This window comes from Lipotes vexillifer, unplaced genomic scaffold (assembly GCF_000442215.2).
Source record: "Lipotes vexillifer unplaced genomic scaffold, Lipotes_vexillifer_v1.1 scaffold1132, whole genome shotgun sequence".
In the NCBI taxonomy this organism is placed as follows: Eukaryota; Metazoa; Chordata; class Mammalia; order Artiodactyla; family Lipotidae; genus Lipotes; species Lipotes vexillifer.
In genome coordinates this window covers 500150-520616 of record NW_006793725.1, presented here as the reverse complement: position 1 = coordinate 520616, position 20467 = coordinate 500150, and positions in this window count along the sequence as shown.

The window sequence follows — 20467 nt, the reverse complement described above, 5'->3', positions numbered from 1 at the left end:
GTAGGGAACTTACTGTATCTCTGATTTTCTTTCAACACTGAAGTAAGTTCTCTTTGATAAATCTAATGTAGTTACACCCTGTGCATGTGCTCTCTAGCCCTCAGCCACAGACTTACAAGAAATGATCCTAGAATTTTCTGGGTTACCCCCTCACTACCACCATCTTGTATAGTTTTCTCCTTTCTAATGTCCTACTCTCAGATTTCAGCTGCTTAAACAGCTTCAAATTTTATTTCTGTACACACAGCTCACGGGATCTCTTTAGTCTGGTTGGTGTCTGGTTTCCTGACATAGTTGGGAAGTCTTTCCGTGGTGGAGAGTCAGTCCTATTGTGGGAGCTCATCTTGTGAGTGTCTCTTCTCTCATGGATCGCTGTATCATGTTGTCTATTTCCTAATGTCTGAAAACAGTTGTTTAATATACTTTCCCAGCTTTAAAATTCTTGACAGTGGGGCTAGTCTCTTTATAATTACTTCAACATGTCTGAGCCAGAAGTAGAGATGTTGCTTTTCTATCAAATACTTTTTCTGCTTTTGAGACGATCACCTATGTGTTCTTTATTTTGTTAACGTGTTGTTTGGATTGATGATCCTTAAATGTTATTTTGTAATAATTCCAACTTTTCATGATCCATTATCTCTTCTATTGATGATTGGACTGAATTAGCTAGTATTTTCTTTAGTATTTTACATCTAGGTTTGTGAAAGAGATTTACCTATATGTTTCCTTTTTTTTGTAATAATCTTGTCATGTTTTGGTATAATATTGTCCTGGCTTCATAAAATGAATTGGGAAATGTTTCCTTTTTTCCTCTGGAAGAATGTGCTTGAGATTAACTCTTTCTTATAAGTTTATAGGTGTTCAGAAGTGAAACCGTTAGGACTGGAATTTTTTTTGTGGGAACATTTAAAATTAAGGATCTGGTCCATTTAGTAGTTATTGAATAATTCACATTTTATCTTGCTTCATATTTTAGTTTCAATAAACTGTGTTTTTATAAGAAATTATACATTTCATCTATTTTTCAAATGTATTGACATAGATAGTTTACAATATGTTTGTTCCTTTTTTTTCTTCTTGTCTGATTGTAAAGAACATGTAGTACTAGTCTCTCTTAATTTTTGATATTATTATATGTGTTTTCTTACTCTTTATTTTTTCTGTATGAGCTTGCTGGAGTCTGTTCATAATAAAAGTCTTTTTCAAAAAAACTCTCTCTTCATGTTTTAAAATTTCTGCAGAGTACATTTAAAAATTTATATGATTTTCTCCTCTTACCTGTCTTATTTCCTTCTACTTTTTTTGTTTGAAAGTATCGCTCTTTTGTCTTTTTAAATGGGATTCTCTACATTGTTCTCTCCTTTTTTAAATTAATTTTTTGTTGGAATATAGTTGCTTGACAATTTTGTGTTAGTTTCTACTGTACAGCAAAGTGAATCAGGTATACGTATACATATATCCCCTCTTTTTTAGATTTCCTTCCCATTTAGGTCACCACAGAGCATTGAGTAGAGTTTCCTGTGCTATACAGTAGGTTCTCATTAGTTATCTATTTTATACATAGTATCAGTAGTGTATATATGTCAATCCCAATCTCCCAATTCATCCCATCCCCCAGCCTTTCCCCTTTGGTATCCATACGTTTGATCACTACGTCTCTGTCTCTATTTCTGCTTTGCATATAAGATCATCTATACCATTTTTCTAGATTCCACATATATGCGTTAATGTACAATATTTGTTTATATCTTTCTGACTTCACTCTGTATGACAGCCTATAGGTCCATCCATGTCTCTGCATATTAGTTAGTTTCATTCCTTTTATGGCTGAGTAATATTCCATTGTATATATGTACCACATCTTCTGTATCCATTCCTCTGTTGATGGACATTTAGGTTACTTCCATGTCCTGGCTATTATAAATAGTGCTACAATGAACGTTGGGGTGCATGTGTCTTCTTGAATTATGTTTTTCTCTGGGTATATGCCCAGGAGTGGGATTGCTGCGTCATATGGTAGTTCTATTTTTAGTTTTTTAAGGAACCTCCAAACTGTTCTCCATAGTGGTTGTTTCAATATATATTCCCACTTTTTAGCTTCTTATAATAGGAGCTTAGATAATTGATTTTCAGAGTACATTTTATATTATGTATAAATCAATGAAAATCAATCTATGTGTATGTGTACATATATATTTCCATGTTAGAATCGATTTAGCTACATCCCACAAATTTTGATTGACATACATTGATTATGATTTAGTTTAAAATACTATCACTGGGATAAGAGAACATATGCAATATAGTATAAATTCCTTTGAAATTTGTTGAGACTTCCTTTATGGATCAACATATGATCAATTTCGTGAATGTACCATGTTCTTTTGAAAAGGATATATATTCTGTAGTTTTACAAATGAAAAGTGTTCTGTAATTAGAACTAGATATCCTTTTAAATCACATTTTCAAATTGTCTAAATCCTTTCTGAATATTATCTTGGTTTTTCTCAGTTTGTGGTATATGTTAAAATTTCTCGCTATATTTCTAAATTTGTCTCTATCTTCTTTTACTTTGTCAAATTTTACTTATATATTTTGAAGATCTATTGTTAGTTGTATATACTTTTAAGATTTTTGTATCTTGTTGATGGACTTACCTTTTTTGCATCATGAACTATCTCTGTTCATTTCCAGTAACATTTCTTGATTTAAAGCCTACCTTGTCTAAGATAAATATAGCTACATTAGCTTTTTTTGATAGTGCTATCCTGTTAAAACTTTTTCATTAAATTAATAAGTATTATACCCTCTACAACATAGGGCTCAGTAAATATTTTTGGCTGATGATAGTTGAAAGGACCATTTATTTTCAGTCTTTCTGCACTCTTAAATGTAAAGTTTGTCTTTATAAGCAATATATATAGTTTTTTTTTTATCCAGAGTATTTTTATCTCTGTTTGTAATATTTAGTCCATTTATATTTAACACATTTATTGATATATTTTTGTTTAAAATCTACATATAATTTTTTTTGTATTTGTCCTATATTTTAAATTCTTATTTGCTTTTTTTTCTTTCCTTTCATATAAGTGGAAGGGAACCAGATGATATAGAGGCATGGTCAGCTTATTTCAATAGCTGTTTTCAGAATATCATAAATTGGCACTTTGTTGAAATATTACTGGTAATACAAGGAAAGCATTTTTATGCATACACACAGAGAGAATACTCCTCATAGGAATGGTGAAGAAGGCCAACAGAATAGTTACAGAAGACCAAAGACCAGATGCTTATTATTATTTGGAACTGTAAACTTAGTGAAAGCAAAGACCTTCTTGTTTGACTTACTATCTGTTCTATTCTATAGTAGATAGTATAGTACTTTTTGAATGAATAACTGATTGAATGGCTGAAGAAATGAATTGGCTGTAGGTATGGTATATTCCAAAGCGTAACACAATGGAGTCAGAAGTCTTTGTTTCAGGCTTCCCTGGTGGCGCAGTGGTTGAGAGTCCGCCTGCCGATGCAGGGGACATGGGTTTGTGCCCCGGTCGGGGAGGATCCCACATGCCGTGGAGCGGCTGCGCCCATGAGCCATAGCCGCTGAGCCTGCGTATGCAGAGCCTTAAAAAAAAAAAAAGAAGTCTTTGTTTCAAGGAATCGCCGTGGTTCTTTAAAGCATGAACTTAAGCAAGCACTAAACATTCCTGAGTCTCAGTTTACTCATTATGGGGTCATGGTGAGGCTTTAGTAATATAAAGGATCTGAAATAATTTTGAAACTATAAATTTTAAGACACATATGGTGCATTATTATTAGACACAATATATAGCAACAATTTTAAGACATGTTATTATTAGTCAGAATCCATTTATAGTGGTCCAGAATTAAAAACAAAATAAAAATCTTCTTTCCTTTGAACGTTGAAATGTACATTAATGTTTAGTTTTTCAACCATGAACTTTTAGAAGTCAAGAAAATAGTGGCTTTTTTCACTTTTTTGTTGTTTTAAGGATAGTTTTTATTAAGGATTATAACTTATATTGTACCTTCAGTGTGTATTATCTTTATATTCTTCCAACCAGCTTTTTTAGTAGAAGCTGTTGTCTAGTGGCTAGAGACATATTGTTTGAATTCAAATCCCAGCTGACTCATACTTGCTTACATGCTGTATAGCTTTGGATAAGTTATTTTATATCTTCATCCCTTGTTTTTTTCATATGTAAAATGGGGATAGTAATGGTTTCTACCACGTGGGTGTTGTTGTGAGAAATAGGTTAGTATACCTAGCATTTGGGACAGTATGTGGCATGTAGAAATGCTCAGAAAATGTTAATTTTCTACTGAAAATTCATGTTAATATCAGTTATATACTAGTTAAAATTAATGTTCATATTAATTAACCTAGAGATAAATATTCATATTTCTATTTATACGATTCTTACTTTATAGTTGAAAAAGCAGAGGTTGATAGAGGTTAAGTGAATTTTCCAAGGTCACTCCGTAAGTGACAGAGATAAAACTTTAGTCTAGATCTTCTGATTTCAAGGTTAGTGCTCTAATGTAATAAGTGTTTTGCCCTCTACAACACAAGCTTAGTAAATATTTTTGGAGGATAATATTTGAAAGGACTATTTCATTGAAGAATCTCCTTGGAAATTCTGAAGACAATTGAAACTAGAAAAATTAAAAGTTTTTCGTCCTGATTAGCTCTTATTTGTATTTTCCCATCAACGCATTTTTAAAAATATTTATGTACTTAACTTGAGGTAACTGATCGTTCTGGTTCTGGAAGGAGGAATAAGTTTGGTTTCTCCACCCACATTTTAATGAGAGCAGACAAAAATCACCCTAATGTTAATTGATTTGGTTTTGAAGGAAGGGTTCTCTTATTGTCTTGGATCACTGCCTGATCAATCCTAGAATCAGGCAGCCAGAGAATGTTACAGCTGAAAGGAACCTTAGAAGTTAGGTAACTCAATATTCTCATTTTGCAGATGAGGCCCTGAGAGGCCTCATCTGCAAAATGAGAATATTGCAGAGTATTGCAGAATATTGCAGAATATTGCAATAATGAGACCATTGTTGCACAGTGCGTCAATTGAGCTCGAATTCAGGTCTGATGATTCCCAGGTTAGTACTGCATCTACTACAACTGTTGCTCAGAAAAACAAGTGACATGCCAGTAGAACTAGTAAAAGAAATAATTTAAAACTTTGGTGGATATAAGGTTAAAGTTTAATTCTGAGTGTTCTTTTGGAGAAAGGCTAGAGCTCATTTTTGGGGGATGACTTATGGAATTATTTTAAAAAAATTTTTAGAGTTGATTTACAGTGTTGTGTTAATTTCTGCTGTACAGCAGAGTGACTCAGTTATATACATATATACATTCTTTTTTATATTCTTTTCCATTATGGTTTATCCCAGGATATTGAATATAGTTCCCTGTGCTATACAGAAGGACCTTGCTGTTAAAAGTAGGATGTTGCTGTGCTCTTCAAGTGCAATACTATACTGACTTTTCAATCAATTGCTTTGTTGCTTTCTATAGTCGTGTTTACTCTTCTTTAGTTGTTGATTATCTGGTTTGGTAATTCACAAGACTCTTAGCTTTTGTTTTTATCCCATCCCACTGTTAACATTTTGGGCAATTTACCACTCATTAGAATATCAGGCAGAGAGAGGAGAGACAAAGAATGGGACTCACATCTAAGTTAACACATTTTTGATATGCCTGTTCTGTTGGTGGAGGAAATGGAAATTAATTTCATGGTTGTTTGCGACTTTACCGTTATTACTGTTATGTAGCAACTACTTCTAATTTTTGTTTAAACCTTACTCTGCTTTATGTATTCTTTAACATGTTCTGATAGAAGTTCGGAAATACACCAAACACAGTACAAACTGCATAGCCGTGTTGTGAGAATTAAACAATATCAAATATATTAGAAGTAATTTGTATACCATAATGCTTAATACAAAATACATGAGGTATTATCATCTTTGTTTTTCTAACTAGGAAACTGAAGTTTGGTTGTGATTCTTACTTGGTTTACGGGGGCTTGCCACATGCTCTATACAGCATCCCAATCTGTCAAAGATACTTGTAGCACAAAGAGATCTGCTAGGTCATAAAGATAGGAAGAGTTGCTTATATCACAGCCTAGACTAGCTAAAAACCTCCTCTTTCTGGACTACATTCAGAGTTGGCAGCCCTGCAGATTGTGAAAAATGAACCTATAAGTACTGAATGATGACAAATGTCATTTTCAGAGCTCATAATATTTAAATGTATATACCATTGAGCTTCATGAACTTCTATTAAAACCCAGTTCTCTTAACTTTTATTAACAGGTAACCTTGGACGGGTGGACAAGGTCTCTGAGTTTGAGTATGATTTATTCATTAGGCCGGATACCTGTAATCCACGCTTCCGCGTCTGGTTCAACTTTACTGTTGAGAACGTGGAAGAATCACAGGTGAGAGAAATAGTGGATACCTTCAGTGTGGTTTTGGTAGGAAGATTATGCTTTTGTGTTATTTTAGTAATATCAAAATAATGACCATATTAGGAATATATTCTTGTATATGTGCTGTAGTGATATCATTTTATTTTAAGAGATAGAGAGTAACAGGTATAATATGCTAACTTTTGTTATATGGTGGTTATGAAAAAAACAAATAGATTATCTGAGAACTCAAAGTGTTCTTTACCGATGGAAGCATTAGTGTTATATGCTAGGCTTCCTTGGGGGACACTATAAGGAACCATTGCAAGTGACTTGCTATTATGTTTATTATAGAGTGCTGTTCTGTATGTTATATTTTCACAGGACTCAGTTTCAGAAAAAGCTTTTCTTCTCCTATATAACAAGGTGTTTCTATCTTAAAAACAATATGATTTTTGTAACTCATCCTACTTTTTCCCTTTGCCATGGCTGCTGGAAAACTCTGAGCCAATTTTATAGCCCAATATAATGACTCTGGAAAGCTTTTTTGCTTTTGTTTTTGTATACTAACTTTTCTGTTATTCTGATAGTATTAATCTATCTTTAACCACGATTACTTCATCTACATTTTCTAACATAACAGCGTATGTTTTTATAATCCTGTTCAAATCTGTTTTGAATAAAAGTATTGATGAAAATAGAGAGAACTAATGACATATGCTTTGAAAAACATTAATAAAAATCTAACCCTAAGAAATCAGTTATCATTATTATATTGAGACAGCTGATTCTGGAAGACTTTGCACAAATTTTGTACACATAGTGATAGGATGCTTTTAAGCAGATGAAGCATAGCCCTATAATCTAACATCTGCCTTCTTCCTTCAGGGTCATTTTTTTCTAGCATATTTGGGAGAAAGTGAGGAGTTTGTTTAATTTCGCTTCCCAAGTCAATCTATTCTGCTTGCTCTTTCACCAGGTTGCTTGCTTCTCTCTGTTTCTTTCAACTGCAACTTGAGTCATGTGTTAGGTAGGCAGTGGTCAGTGTCTGGAATTTAGGGACCCTCATTTGTCCTTGACACAATGCTCCTCCTGGCATGCTGTCTTCAGCAGAAGAGGGGTTCAGGAACAGCCACTTCACTTTACTACCGATTCTTTTAATTTTCTACACCACTGACACAGGACTGGGTGTGTGTAATGTTTACTGACGTTTAGGGCTAACTAAAAGGAATTAAATATATGGGAGAGTTTTGAACATGGTTAGCTATATATGATATAGCAATTTAGGGCAGTGGGAAAAAAGTTAAACCTCACACAGATTGTTGCTCTAGGACAAACTTTAGTTCCTTGCTTTGCTTCTTAGTTTGACTTACTCTCCCATGAGGGAATTCCTTTTTCAGTTTTTCATAGTAAGAATAATATTCCTTCCCTGAAACCACCTTTGGGAAACCTACACTTTGCCTACAGGGCTTCACCTGTCCCTAGGATTGTCCCTCTTATTCCAGCAAGACAATCAATGATCCTCAAAGTGCTTTTTCCAAAGTCTATGTTACTGACTCTTGAGAGCATAACTCACAACAGGAGGCTTTAGCCACATGTACAAGACTGAATCTTGGCACTCCAAGTTTGGGTTCCCTGTGAAGATCTCTCTGCTACCATGAGGTAAACATACAACCCCTCATTCTTCTGTTGGTGTGCCTGTCTCATGTCAGTAACTTACAATTGTCACATACACACACCACTGAAAAACAAACAGTAATTCTGAGGCAGTATAGTCAATTCATATAAAGGAAAGGAAACATTTTCTTTAAAGCAGTATAATCTGCCAGGATTTCTAAATTCATAAGGGGGATTAATCTTTTCCTGTTTATGCACAGCACATGCATACCTTTCAACTTGCCTACTGTAACCAGGAATCCACTAACTCCTAAGAAATGAGACTGATTACTTTTCAAGGAACAGAGTCTATTCTTATATCCTTTGATAAGTAGAGACCTAACAGAAACTCTGAAATTACAGTGGTTTTTTTTTTAACTTTGGGCCATGTTGAATTCCTAGTCTAGTTTTTCTTTCATGTTAGTCTCTCATAAAGACTATCCTTATATAACTCCTATGGTCAGGTGCGGGAGTTTCAGAGCAGTGGGATGGCTCGAGGGTTAGGAAAATGTGTTTCTTAAGTTATATATGACCTGGGATAGTCTTTTGGACAAGTTGGTCATACATTTCAAAGTTTCTTGTTCTTTTCTCTTCTAGTTTGCTTACAGGTATATTCATTTTGTTGCTTAAAATGTCTCTTCCAGAGTGTTATAATTTTCATACTACAAGTTAAAGTCATACAGTCTCTTTTGAATCTTCTTTATCAATCGAGGAAGTAACATGAATATGTTCCAAGTTATTATTCTAATAAGAGAGTTGGTGCTGTTTTATGGATACTTATTTTTAAAGTTGAAGGAACCAATATTTGCTCGGTCTGTCTGAGTTCTAGCTTCATATCCAGTGTTATCCTACCCTTGTTACAATTAGAAATCATGAACATGTTTATCTGGTTTCCTGGAGCCTGATGCTTTATCAGCCTCTTTCTGTGGGCCATTGCTTCTTCAACTGTAATCACATTATATAGTTATGGAAATCTGTCTCAAGAAGGCATAAAGATCTGCTGGAAAGATATAATACATATCTCTAGCTCACAGGATATTTGTTTTCGTGGTTGTCTATATGAAAAAGAATGGTTTTACTATTAAGTTTGACTTCTGAGGCCTGTTTTTATGATGTCTCTTCCTGTAATCTTTTTCCATCTCTCCAATTTCCTTTAAAATGAGACATTCATGAATGTAATCTAGTCAGGAGCCATATTTAGGGTTTGGTACCAGCGGGCAAAAGAAATATTAGTCATCAAAGGCTGACTCCACTAAAAATCAAAGCATCAAATATACTGTATAAACAGGTCTAGCTTTTGGGTTATCTTCCTTATGTTTTTAGAAAGTGATAAAAGCTTGGAACATATGGTGCTATATTCCAGGACCGATATATTAACCCCCTGAAGTAGTTGTTAAATAGTACATTTGCAAGAATCTATGATAACTAAACATCCCGGTATCTTTATTGAAAAGTAATTTTCTCTCTGAAAAACCTATATTAAATATTCTTATGTGGAAATTTATTATTGATGCAGCAGGACACTTGTGTGATGTGACAGCAAATCTTTCTATTTAAATATGATAAAACTTCAGCCAATAAGAAGAAATAAAATGATGTGCCTGGACTGTTGAAACTGTTTTCTTTCCTTTGTAATCTTTTTATCTCTTTGAGTTAATTTTTTCCCCTTTCTGATTGTAAAAGTATCTAATGCTCACTGTAGGAAATTTGGAAAATATAGATAATTATTAGAAGCAGAGAAAAAGCACATGCCCCCCACCCCCCGAAACACACACCCATAATCTTACTACCTAGAAGCAAATACTATTAACTTTTGGCATATTTACTTCTAGGCTTATTTATTTTCTATTTTATTTTTGGAGAATAATTAAATTTGTACCATATATACATTTTTATATCTTACTTATAAGGAAGCTAAATAGTATCACAAGCAATTTTCTGTCATTAAAAACCTCATAAACATGGCTGCACAATAGCTATGGACTATTGGACCATTTCTTTAAATATTGGGCATAAAGATTATTTTCCATTATCAGTTGTTATAAATAACACTGTAGTAAACATCTTTATGCATGAAGTGTTACCCAGATTTCATTTTGATTCCTTAGGATAAATTCCTTGAGGGAAATTGATGGGCAAAGTATATTAATATTTTTAAAACTCTTTATTCATATTTCTAAATTGCTGCCAGACAATTTATAGTATTTTTTCTGTCCTATCAGCAGTCAGTGAGATGCTTTTTCTTTAATTTTTTGTTTTGAAATGTTTAATGAACTCAGAAGTTCATACATTTAGAATAAATTGTTTCTTTTTTCTCTCTTACTTTGAATATAATGCACTGTTTCAGGCCTCTAGTCATAAAGGAATTAACTGCATTCTAGGAACAATGTGAGACAACAAAACATACCTATTTATCATTTTGACTCTTTCTTATTTCATCAATCCTGTTTTGTCTGGATGTGCCAACAGAATTTCCTCTGAGGTATATAATGTGAAATTATTTTTTAAGTTTTTTTTTTAAACAATGAAATATTTCTCATATTATTATAAACAGTAATGTAGCTTAAACACACACACACATGTGCGCGCACACACACACACACACACACACACACTTTTATATGTGACATGTCAGAATTGGACTTTAAAAATTCCAAGAGTTTGCTGCTGCCTTAGTCTCCATCCTGGAGATTTCAGTCTCAGTAAAACTTCATCCTGGCTATGGCCAGACTTGACAGTAAACAGAGGCAACATATCATGGTAGAAAGATCACAGGGCAATGGATTCAAACAGACTTGGGTTTATATACTGAGTCATACTTATGAGCTGTTTTACCATTGATCGGTTAAATTAATCTCTTGGCACCTCAGTTTTCCATCTGTAAAGTAATGATGATAATACTATTTCATGTGAGCATTGTGCATATTAAATGGGAAAATGAAGCTAAAGAGCCTACCATGGTGTTTGGTAGATAGATAATAGAGATTCACTACTTGATGACTATTGTTTTTACTAAAACACCTCAACAGTAGAAATAAGACTAAAAACAGCAAAAGAAAAAACTACCACAACTACCACAATTATTACTAGATTATTACTACTGTTTTTGTTCTGCTCTTCTTCCTTCTCTTTCTCCTTCTTCTAGTCCTTTTCTTCATCTTCTTTCTTCTTCTTTCAAATCTGCTATTGCAAAATATCATCATCATCATCATCATCAACATAATCATCGTCATCAAGCAAATTGTAATCGTTATGAGTATGTACTCTATGTTAGACATGCCTGAATTCCAGACCTAGCTCTGCCAATTACTTTCTGTGTCTGTGATAAAATTCTCCTAACTGGATCCCTGTTTATATTCCAGGCCTACCCTTTCTTTAATGTGTACTCTTAACAGGGAAATGGGAGTAATTTTATGATGTAGGTCATATCACATGATTACTCTGTTTAACTCCTCTAATTAATTTTTGCATCTCCGCGTAAAAGATGTTATCTCTAAAATGGCCCACTAGATCTTGCAAAATCATTGGTCCAACCCACCTATCCTACCCTACAACATACACACTTCTTTGACCACATTTCCTCCTACTTTCTGCCTTGCCCACACAGCTCTGGCTTCTTTGCTGTACCTCAAGCCAGGTATGTTTCCACCTTAGAGCATTGGCTTAGGGTTTAGGGCAATGACTATTCCCATTTGCCCTTTCTACCAGATATTTGTATAACAAATGCCACCTTCTCTATGAGGCCAACCTTAGTGACTATTCATATTGTCCTCCTCCTCACACCCCACATACACTGTTCTACTTTTTCTTTTAGAAACTATCACTTTATAATATACTGTTTAATTAATTATTTTATATTTTATGTCTATTTTTTGTCTTTCTCTTTGCTCTCAATGATACACATAGGCTTATTTAAAGTTTTCTTAGCGCAGGCCTAATGTAGTGATGTTTGTTGGGTCTTTCTGTGTCCAGACACGACCCTTCTGGAGTATCTACTGAGTGCTCCACGTGTTCAAAGGGGTCTTTTTAATCTGTCTGGTTACAATTAGAACATCTCCCATCCCTGTGTCTTGAAAGCTAGAGTTATCATAGGAATTATCTCATTTGTTTCCCTTCTATTAGGGATCTCACCTTTGTGATGCTAATTATCCAGTGTCTGAAAACATCTATTTCAAATATTTTATTCAGTTTTTTAGTTGTTTATGGTATTAGGTAGATGTGGAACCAGTTACTCCATTGTGAACATCAAGGCTTGCTTTTAAGTATTACTAAGGCAGGTCTAGAGTAGCCTGAACTTTAGGGCCAGTTTAACTCTACTACTAAGATGTGATACTTCTGGAGTCTCTAGTGAAGTGTTATGATTTGTTTGGGTTTGAATGTCTCCCAGCTCTGCGTGAGTTCTTGGAATTGTTCTACCACTTTCTAGTAATTGTTCTTTGCTTATTTTCATGGAGTCTTACCTTATGTATGTACAGCTTTGCATTCAGCCAAAGAATCAAGTTGAGCCCTATGTCAGTTTCTGGAGTTTTTCTGTGCATAGTTTTGTCTTCTCCAGTGCTCTCTGTTCTGTAATTCCAGCCACATCATCACCAACCCAACTCTGTAAACTCCAATTTCTGTTTAAGTCAGTGAGGTATCCACATTTTTCATGAGTTTCTTTGCCTTGCGTCCTAGTTCAGAATGTGCCTCCAGAAAGAAATCTTTAGTGATCAGAAGCCTTACCTTATTTCTCCCTCTCAGGGATCAATCAGTGCCTACTGTCGTCCACTGTCTTAAAAAAATAGTTTATATGTTTTGGTCCAGCATTCTAGTTATTTATGGAGGGAGGGTAAACTTATTACCAGACAATCCATTATGGCTGGAAGCAGACCATGGTTGTGTTTTTTTGCAATACAGACCACAAAATAAGAGAAAGTTGAGAGAGTCCAGGATGCATGCAAGCAAACTTAGAGAAGAGAGAATACAGTAAGGGGACGGGGAGTCATGAAAAGGTGAAGGGTAGTAAAAACACGATAGATCAGTGCATTGAAAGTAGCATAACTATACCATCCAATGTCAATTTTTATCCAATCAGTCAATTTTGAGAGTGAAAGATGCTCTAATAATTGCAACTGGACAACAGGCATAAACTAGAACTTTTCTAGGCAAACAGGGATTTTTATTTACTCTTGTTGGGGATTCTTATGAAGTCAGTGGTTAGTGTACGATAGTGAATAAGCTTCAAAGAGGTTGTCATTAGGTAGTAGAATGACTAAAAGAAAATTGAAGGAATTATAATTATTGTAACTATTGGAAATATCAAGGTGTATAGTATGACTATGGGAGCAGCTAGAGGTATATAATGGAAAATAAGATATTGGAGAGGAGGAACTCAAAGTACCCAGAGTGTTGGAAATATTGTCTCTGTATATATTGGAGAAATGTCAGTGAGGTCTGAACAGCAATCATTGAAAAATGAGAAGGAATGACAGAGGAGTACAGAGATAACATCAATAATGACAGATAGTTGAGGGATAATCTGATAAAATGAGATTCAAACTATGTTTTTGGAAGTGAAAGCTCAATATTATTAAGATGTCAGTTCTCCTAAAATCACCCAAAATCATTGGAATTAATACAATTGAAATCATTATCCTTGTCAAATTCTTTTCATAGAACTTGATAAGCTAATTGTAAAATTCATGTAGAAAAGCAAAGGGTCAAAAATAGCTAAGCCAACTTTGAAGAAGAATAATGAGTAGGTATATGTTTATTTTATAGAAACTTATATTTCAGCTAATAATTTTTATTTATAGAATAGTGATTAAAATAGAATGGCATTTGAATAAGAATAGACAAATATTCTAAATAGACAAACTAGAACTCAGAAACAAGGCTGTTTATATAAGGAAACTTGATCTATGACACAGTTTGTATTATAAAATAGTAGGAATAGTAGGGCCTATTCAATCAATAGAGTTGTATGACAAAGAGCTCCCCATCTCAAATTATTTTTAAAAACCTTTTAGATGGATTAAAGACTTAAATATGCAAACAAATTAAAAATTTAAACTATGAAAAAAATAAATATGTTATTGGCTTTGGAATAGGGTTGAATTTCTTATGCAAGGCACAGGAAAGCAAAATTATAAAGAAATAGATAGATACTTTTGAGCTTGTAAAAATAAAGTCTATGTGACAAAGACCTAAAGTTGAAGGATATGTACTATTCTGGGAAAAGAAATTTGTGCAATATATTACACATATAAGATTGGTATCCAAAATACATAAAGAACTTTCACCAGAAAAAAAAGAAAAACAAAACCAAGTAAGCCAAGGATATAAAGAGGCAACTTATAGAAGACTAAGTGATAATGCAGCTATTCTCACAAAGATTGGGTTTGGGAGAAGAAACCGTCTTAGCAGTAAGGAAAAGAAAGAGTAGAGAAATCTTTCTCAAGTATACTGGCATGTAAAAAACATCTCTTACTTCTGATTGTTCAGGAGTAGTGATAATATTAGAGTATAGTGGGAAAAAGCATGAGCTTTGGTGTCAGAATCTTCATTCTGTTACTTGCCAGCTTTGTGTCCTTGGACAAGTTACATAACCCAACTAAACTTCAGTTATTCACCTTTAAATTTGGTTTAATACCACTGGCCTTGAGGCACTGTTTGGAAGATTGATAATAGATGTTAATAAAAGACCTGAATAGGGCCTGCAACATGGGTACATATTTTTATTAGTAGCTTAAGTAAACTCACTTGTTGAATGAAGTTGGTGGCACATTTACTTTAGGATGGTCTTTATAAGATACACCATAAGTTAGCTATATTTCTGATTCATGGAGTCAGAAGTTCTTTGTTCAATGAAACATTCAGAAAGTAGGGTAGCATTCAATATATAGAAAATATGGAAACTTAAAGAATTTGTATATCAGCTATATTATTTCAGTTTTACTGTAAGCACTGCCAACATGAACACATTTTTATTCTTTCAAGTTGGCTTCTATTGTTTTTACTTAAAATCTTTTACAGAGAAAATTTTGAGTTTCTGGGAATTGGTGGTAAGTCTAAGAACTATACCCCAAATTATTTATATATTTATAATCATGATATACATATATATCAGTGCATTTTTGTGTTTTTAATGTTAGTGTATTTGTTCATTATATCAATTAGACCAGGTACTTTTATCATAATTTAAAATGATAGCACTCAAATATAGACTTAGCTGGCATTATACTTTGTAGTATTTATTAAATAGGCATTTCATTACTGTAATAGTCATAAGTGATATTCATATTGTTAAACTCAGCAGACATATTATGCTCACTATGTGAATTTATCTTGAATTTGATACTGTTGACAGTTTGCTGTTGGAAATTCTGTTACCTTGTCTTTCCTGGTATTTCTCTCTTTTGATTCTCCTTGTATCTTCTTGCCTATTTCTTTTGATTCTCCTTCATGGATTTCTCTTCTACAAAATCCTTAAACATTTATAGATGATTCCGTCTCATATCATTACATCTTACATTTCTTTTCCATATTCCCAATACTGTCTATACTTGAAAATCTCTCCTGATATCAAAACTCCTACTTTGAACTGCCTTTTGGACATAACCACTGAATGTCTCATGGGTATCTCAAACTCATCATTTATAAAATGAGCTCTTTATCTTACCCTCTCAATCTGCTTCTTCTGCCTGCTTGACATTCCAGTGAATTTACTACTATCCATGCAGTCATTCAAATTGGAAACATAAGAGTTACCTTAGATTCTTCCTTGTGCATCCATATCTAAAAACAGAAATAATGACAACTATCATGATATTAATATAACCACCATTTATTGATCACTTATGCTGTGCCAGTACTGTACTAAATGTTTATATGGAATCTTCCCAACAACTCTGAGAGGCTGTTATTATTATTATCTTCATTTCATAGATGGCAAAATAAAACTTGCCCCTTGGTTTTACTACTTTTAAAATCATTACCTGCTCTCAGGTGGCAGAGTCAAGATGGAGGACTAGAAGGACGTGGAGTTCACGTTTCCTCACAACTAGGGCACCTACCAGGCACTGGTGGGGGAACCACAGACACCTAAGGGAATGGGAGGAACCCCTGAGTGACTGGTTTAGATGTTGTGGGGAGGGAAGGGGGAGGAGAAGTAGAGGCTGGATGGATGGGACCAGTGCCCCTGAAGGGTGGCTGGGGGAGGGGAGGGGTTCCATGCTCAGGATGAGCCCAACCACAGTGAGGGGACCAACAGGAATGGAGAGAGGCCCTCGGGAGAGTGGAGGATCAGAAAGGAATGTGGCCAGCGTTTCCTCTGCCCACTTGGGCCCCGGAGAGCCTGGTGAGGTCCCAGGCCTTCTCCTTGTATCTTCTTGCCTATTTCTTTTGATTCTCCTTCATGGATTTCTCTTCTACAAAATCCTTAAACATTTATAGATGATTCCGTCTCATATCATTACATCTTACATTTCTTTTCCATATTCCCAATACTGTCTATACTTGAAAATCTCTCCTGATATCAAAACTCCTACTTTGAACTGCCTTTTGGACATAACCACTGAATGTCTCATGGGTATCTCAAACTCATCATTTATAAAATGAGCTCTTTATCTTACCCTCTCAATCTGCTTCTTCTGCCTGCTTGACATTCCAGTGAATTTACTACTATCCATGCAGTCATTCAAATTGGAAACATAAGAGTTACCTTAGATTCTTCCTTGTGCATCCATATCTAAAAACAGAAATAATGACAACTATCATGATATTAATATAACCACCATTTATTGATCACTTATGCTGTGCCAGTACTGTACTAAATGTTTATATGGAATCTTCCCAACAACTCTGAGAGGCTGTTATTATTATTATCTTCATTTCATAGATGGCAAAATAAAACTTGCCCCTTGGTTTTACTACTTTTAAAATCATTACCTGCTCTCAGGTGGCAGAGTCAAGATGGAGGACTAGAAGGACGTGGAGTTCACGTTTCCTCACAACTAGGGCACCTACCAGGCACTGGTGGGGGAACCACAGACACCTAAGGGAATGGGAGGAACCCCTGAGTGACTGGTTTAGATGTTGTGGGGAGGGAAGGGGGAGGAGAAGTAGAGGCTGGATGGATGGGACCAGTGCCCCTGAAGGGTGGCTGGGGGAGGGGAGGGGTTCCATGCTCAGGATGAGCCCAACCACAGTGAGGGGACCAACAGGAATGGAGAGAGGCCCTCGGGAGAGTGGAGGATCAGAAAGGAATGTGGCCAGCGTTTCCTCTGCCCACTTGGGCCCCGGAGAGCCTGGTGAGGTCCCAGGCCTAATCCTCCACCCTCTGAGGCTCCCTTCAGCCATGCTGAGCCTAAACCCCCCACACCCCTCACCCCCCCACCCCGCATGCCCACCCAGGGCCTTACCTCTGCAGTTTGCACTCTGAGGCCCCCTCTGGCCGTGCTGCCTTTTCCAGCTGTGCAGGTCCTGAGCCTAGGCCCCACCCACCCTAAACCCTGCCCTGCCTAAGCCCCACCCCCACCTAAGCTCCACCCCCCACAGCCAAGACCTTTTCTGACTTTTGTTTTTTTTAGGTTGTGGTTCTGTTGTTTCATTTATATTTTTATTTTTTCTAATAAAGTTTTTATTTTTCTAATTTTATTTTATATTTATGCTTTGTTATTGTACTGCTCCTTTCTTTTTCTTTGGCCGTGCTGTGGGGCTTGCAGGATCTTGGCTTTCAGGACGGGGGTTGGGCCTGAACTCCTGTGGTGGGAGTGCTGAGTCCAAACCTCTGGACTAATAGACAACCTCAGACCCCAGGGAATATTAATCAGAGTGAGGTCTCCTGGAGGTCCTCATCTCAGCACCAAGGCCCGGCTCTATCCAACTGCCTGCCAACTCCAGTCCTAGACTGGTGGAAATAACTGCCAAAGAGGAGAATAAAGAAAAAAAAATGAAAATAATTGAGGACAGTCTCAAAGACCTCTGGGACAACATTAAATACACCAACATTCAAATTAGAGGGGTCACAGAAGAAGAAGAGAAAGAGAAAGGGTCTGAGAAAATATTTGAAGAGATTATAGTCAAAAACTTCCCTAACATGGGAAAGGAAATAGCCACACAAGTTCAGGAAGCACAGAGAGTCCCATACAGGATAAACTCTAGGTGAAACACACCAAGACACATTAATTAAACTAACAAATAATTAAATTCAAAGAAAAAATATTAAAAGCAGCAAGGGAAAAGCAACAAATAATATACAAAGGAATTCCCATAAGGTTATCAGCTGACCTTTCAGCAGAAACTCTGCAGGCCAGAAAGGAGTGGCAGGATATACTTAAAGTGATGAAAGGGAAATTCTACAATGAAGATTACTCTAACCAGCAAGAATCTCATTCAGATTCAATGGAGAAATTAAAAGCGTTACAGACAAGCAAAAGTTAAGAGAATTCAGCACCACCAAACCAACTTTACAACAAATGCTAAAGAAACTTCTCTAGGCAGGAAATACAAGTGAAGAAAAGGCCCACAAAAGCAAACCCAAATCAATTAAGAAAATGGTAATAGGAACATACATATCGATAATGACCTTGAATGTAAGCAGATTAAATGCTCCAACCAAAAGACATAGACTGGCTGAATGGATACAAAAATAAGACCCATATATATGCTGTCTACAAGAGACCCACTTCAGACCTAGGGACACATACAGACTGAAAGTGAGGGAATGGAAAAAGATACTCTGTGCAAATGGAAATCACAGGAAAGCTGGGGTAGCAATACTTGAACCAGATAAAATAGACTTTAAAATAAAGACCATTACAAGAGAGGTAAGGAAGGACACTACATAATGATCAAGGGAAAAATTCAAGAAGAAAACATAACAATTATAAATATTTATGCACCCAACATAGGAGCACCTCAATACATAAAGCAAATGCTAACAGACATAAAAGGGGAAGTTGACAGTAAGACAATAACAGTGGGGTATAGTGGAGTAAATAACACTCTAACACCCCACTTCCACCAATGGACAGATCATCCAGACAGAAAATAAATAAGGAAACACAAGCTTCAAATGACACAATAGACCAGATAGATTTAATTGATATATATAGGACATTCCACTCGAATGTGGCAGAATACACTTTCTTAAATGCACATGGAACATTCTTCAGGATAGATTACATCTTGGGTCACAAATCAAGCCTTGGAAAATTTAAGAAAATTGAAATCATATCCAGCATCTTTTCTGACCACAAGGCTATGAGATTAGAAATCAATTACAGGGAAAAAAAAAAACTGTAAAAAACACAAACACATGGAGGCTAAACAGTGCACTGCTAAATAACCAAGAGATCACTAAAGAAATCAAAGAGGAAGTTAAAAAATACCTCGAAAAAATGACAATGAAAACATGATGACCCAAAACATATGGGATGCAGCAAAAGCAGCTTTAAGAGGGAAGTTTATAGCAATTCAATCTCACCTCAAGAAACAAGAAAAGTCTCAAATATACAATCTAACCTTACACCTAAAACAACTAGATAAAGAAGAACAAAGAAAACCCAAAGTTAGTAGTAGGAAAGAAATCGTAAAGATCAGAGCAGAAATAAATGACATAGGAACAAAGAAAACAATAGCAAAGACAAATAAAACTAAAAGTTGGTTCTTTGAGAAGATAAATAAAATTAATAAATGTTTAGCCAGACTCATCAAGAAAAAAAGTGAGAGGACTCAAGTCAATAAAATTAGAAATGAAAAAGGAGAAATCAAAACGGACACCACAGACATACAAAGGAACACAAGCAAATATCTGCCAATAAAATGGACAACCTAGAGGAAATGGACAAATTCTTGCAAAGCTACAATTTTCCAAGACTGAACCAGGAAGAATTAGAAAATGTAAGCTGACAAATCACAAGTACTGAATTTGAAACTGTTATTAAAAATCTTCCAACAAACAAAAGTCCAGGACCAGATGGTTCACAGTCGAATTTTATCAAACATTTAAAGAAGAGCTAACACGTATACTTCTCAAACTCTTCCAAAAAATTGCAGAGGGAGGAACACTCCCAAACTTGTTCAATGAGGCCACCATCACCCTGATACCAAAGCCAGACAAAGAGATCACAAGAAAAGAAAATTACAGACCAATATCACTGATGAATGTAGATGCAAAAGTCCTCAACAAAATACTAGCAAACAGACTCCAACAACACATTAAAAAGATCATACACCATGATCAAGTGGGATTTATCTCAGGGATGCAAGGATTCTTCAATATATGCAAATCACTGTGATACACCATTTTAATAAATTAAAGAATAACAACCATATGATCATCTCAATAGTTGCAGAAAAAGCTTTTGAGAAAATTCAAC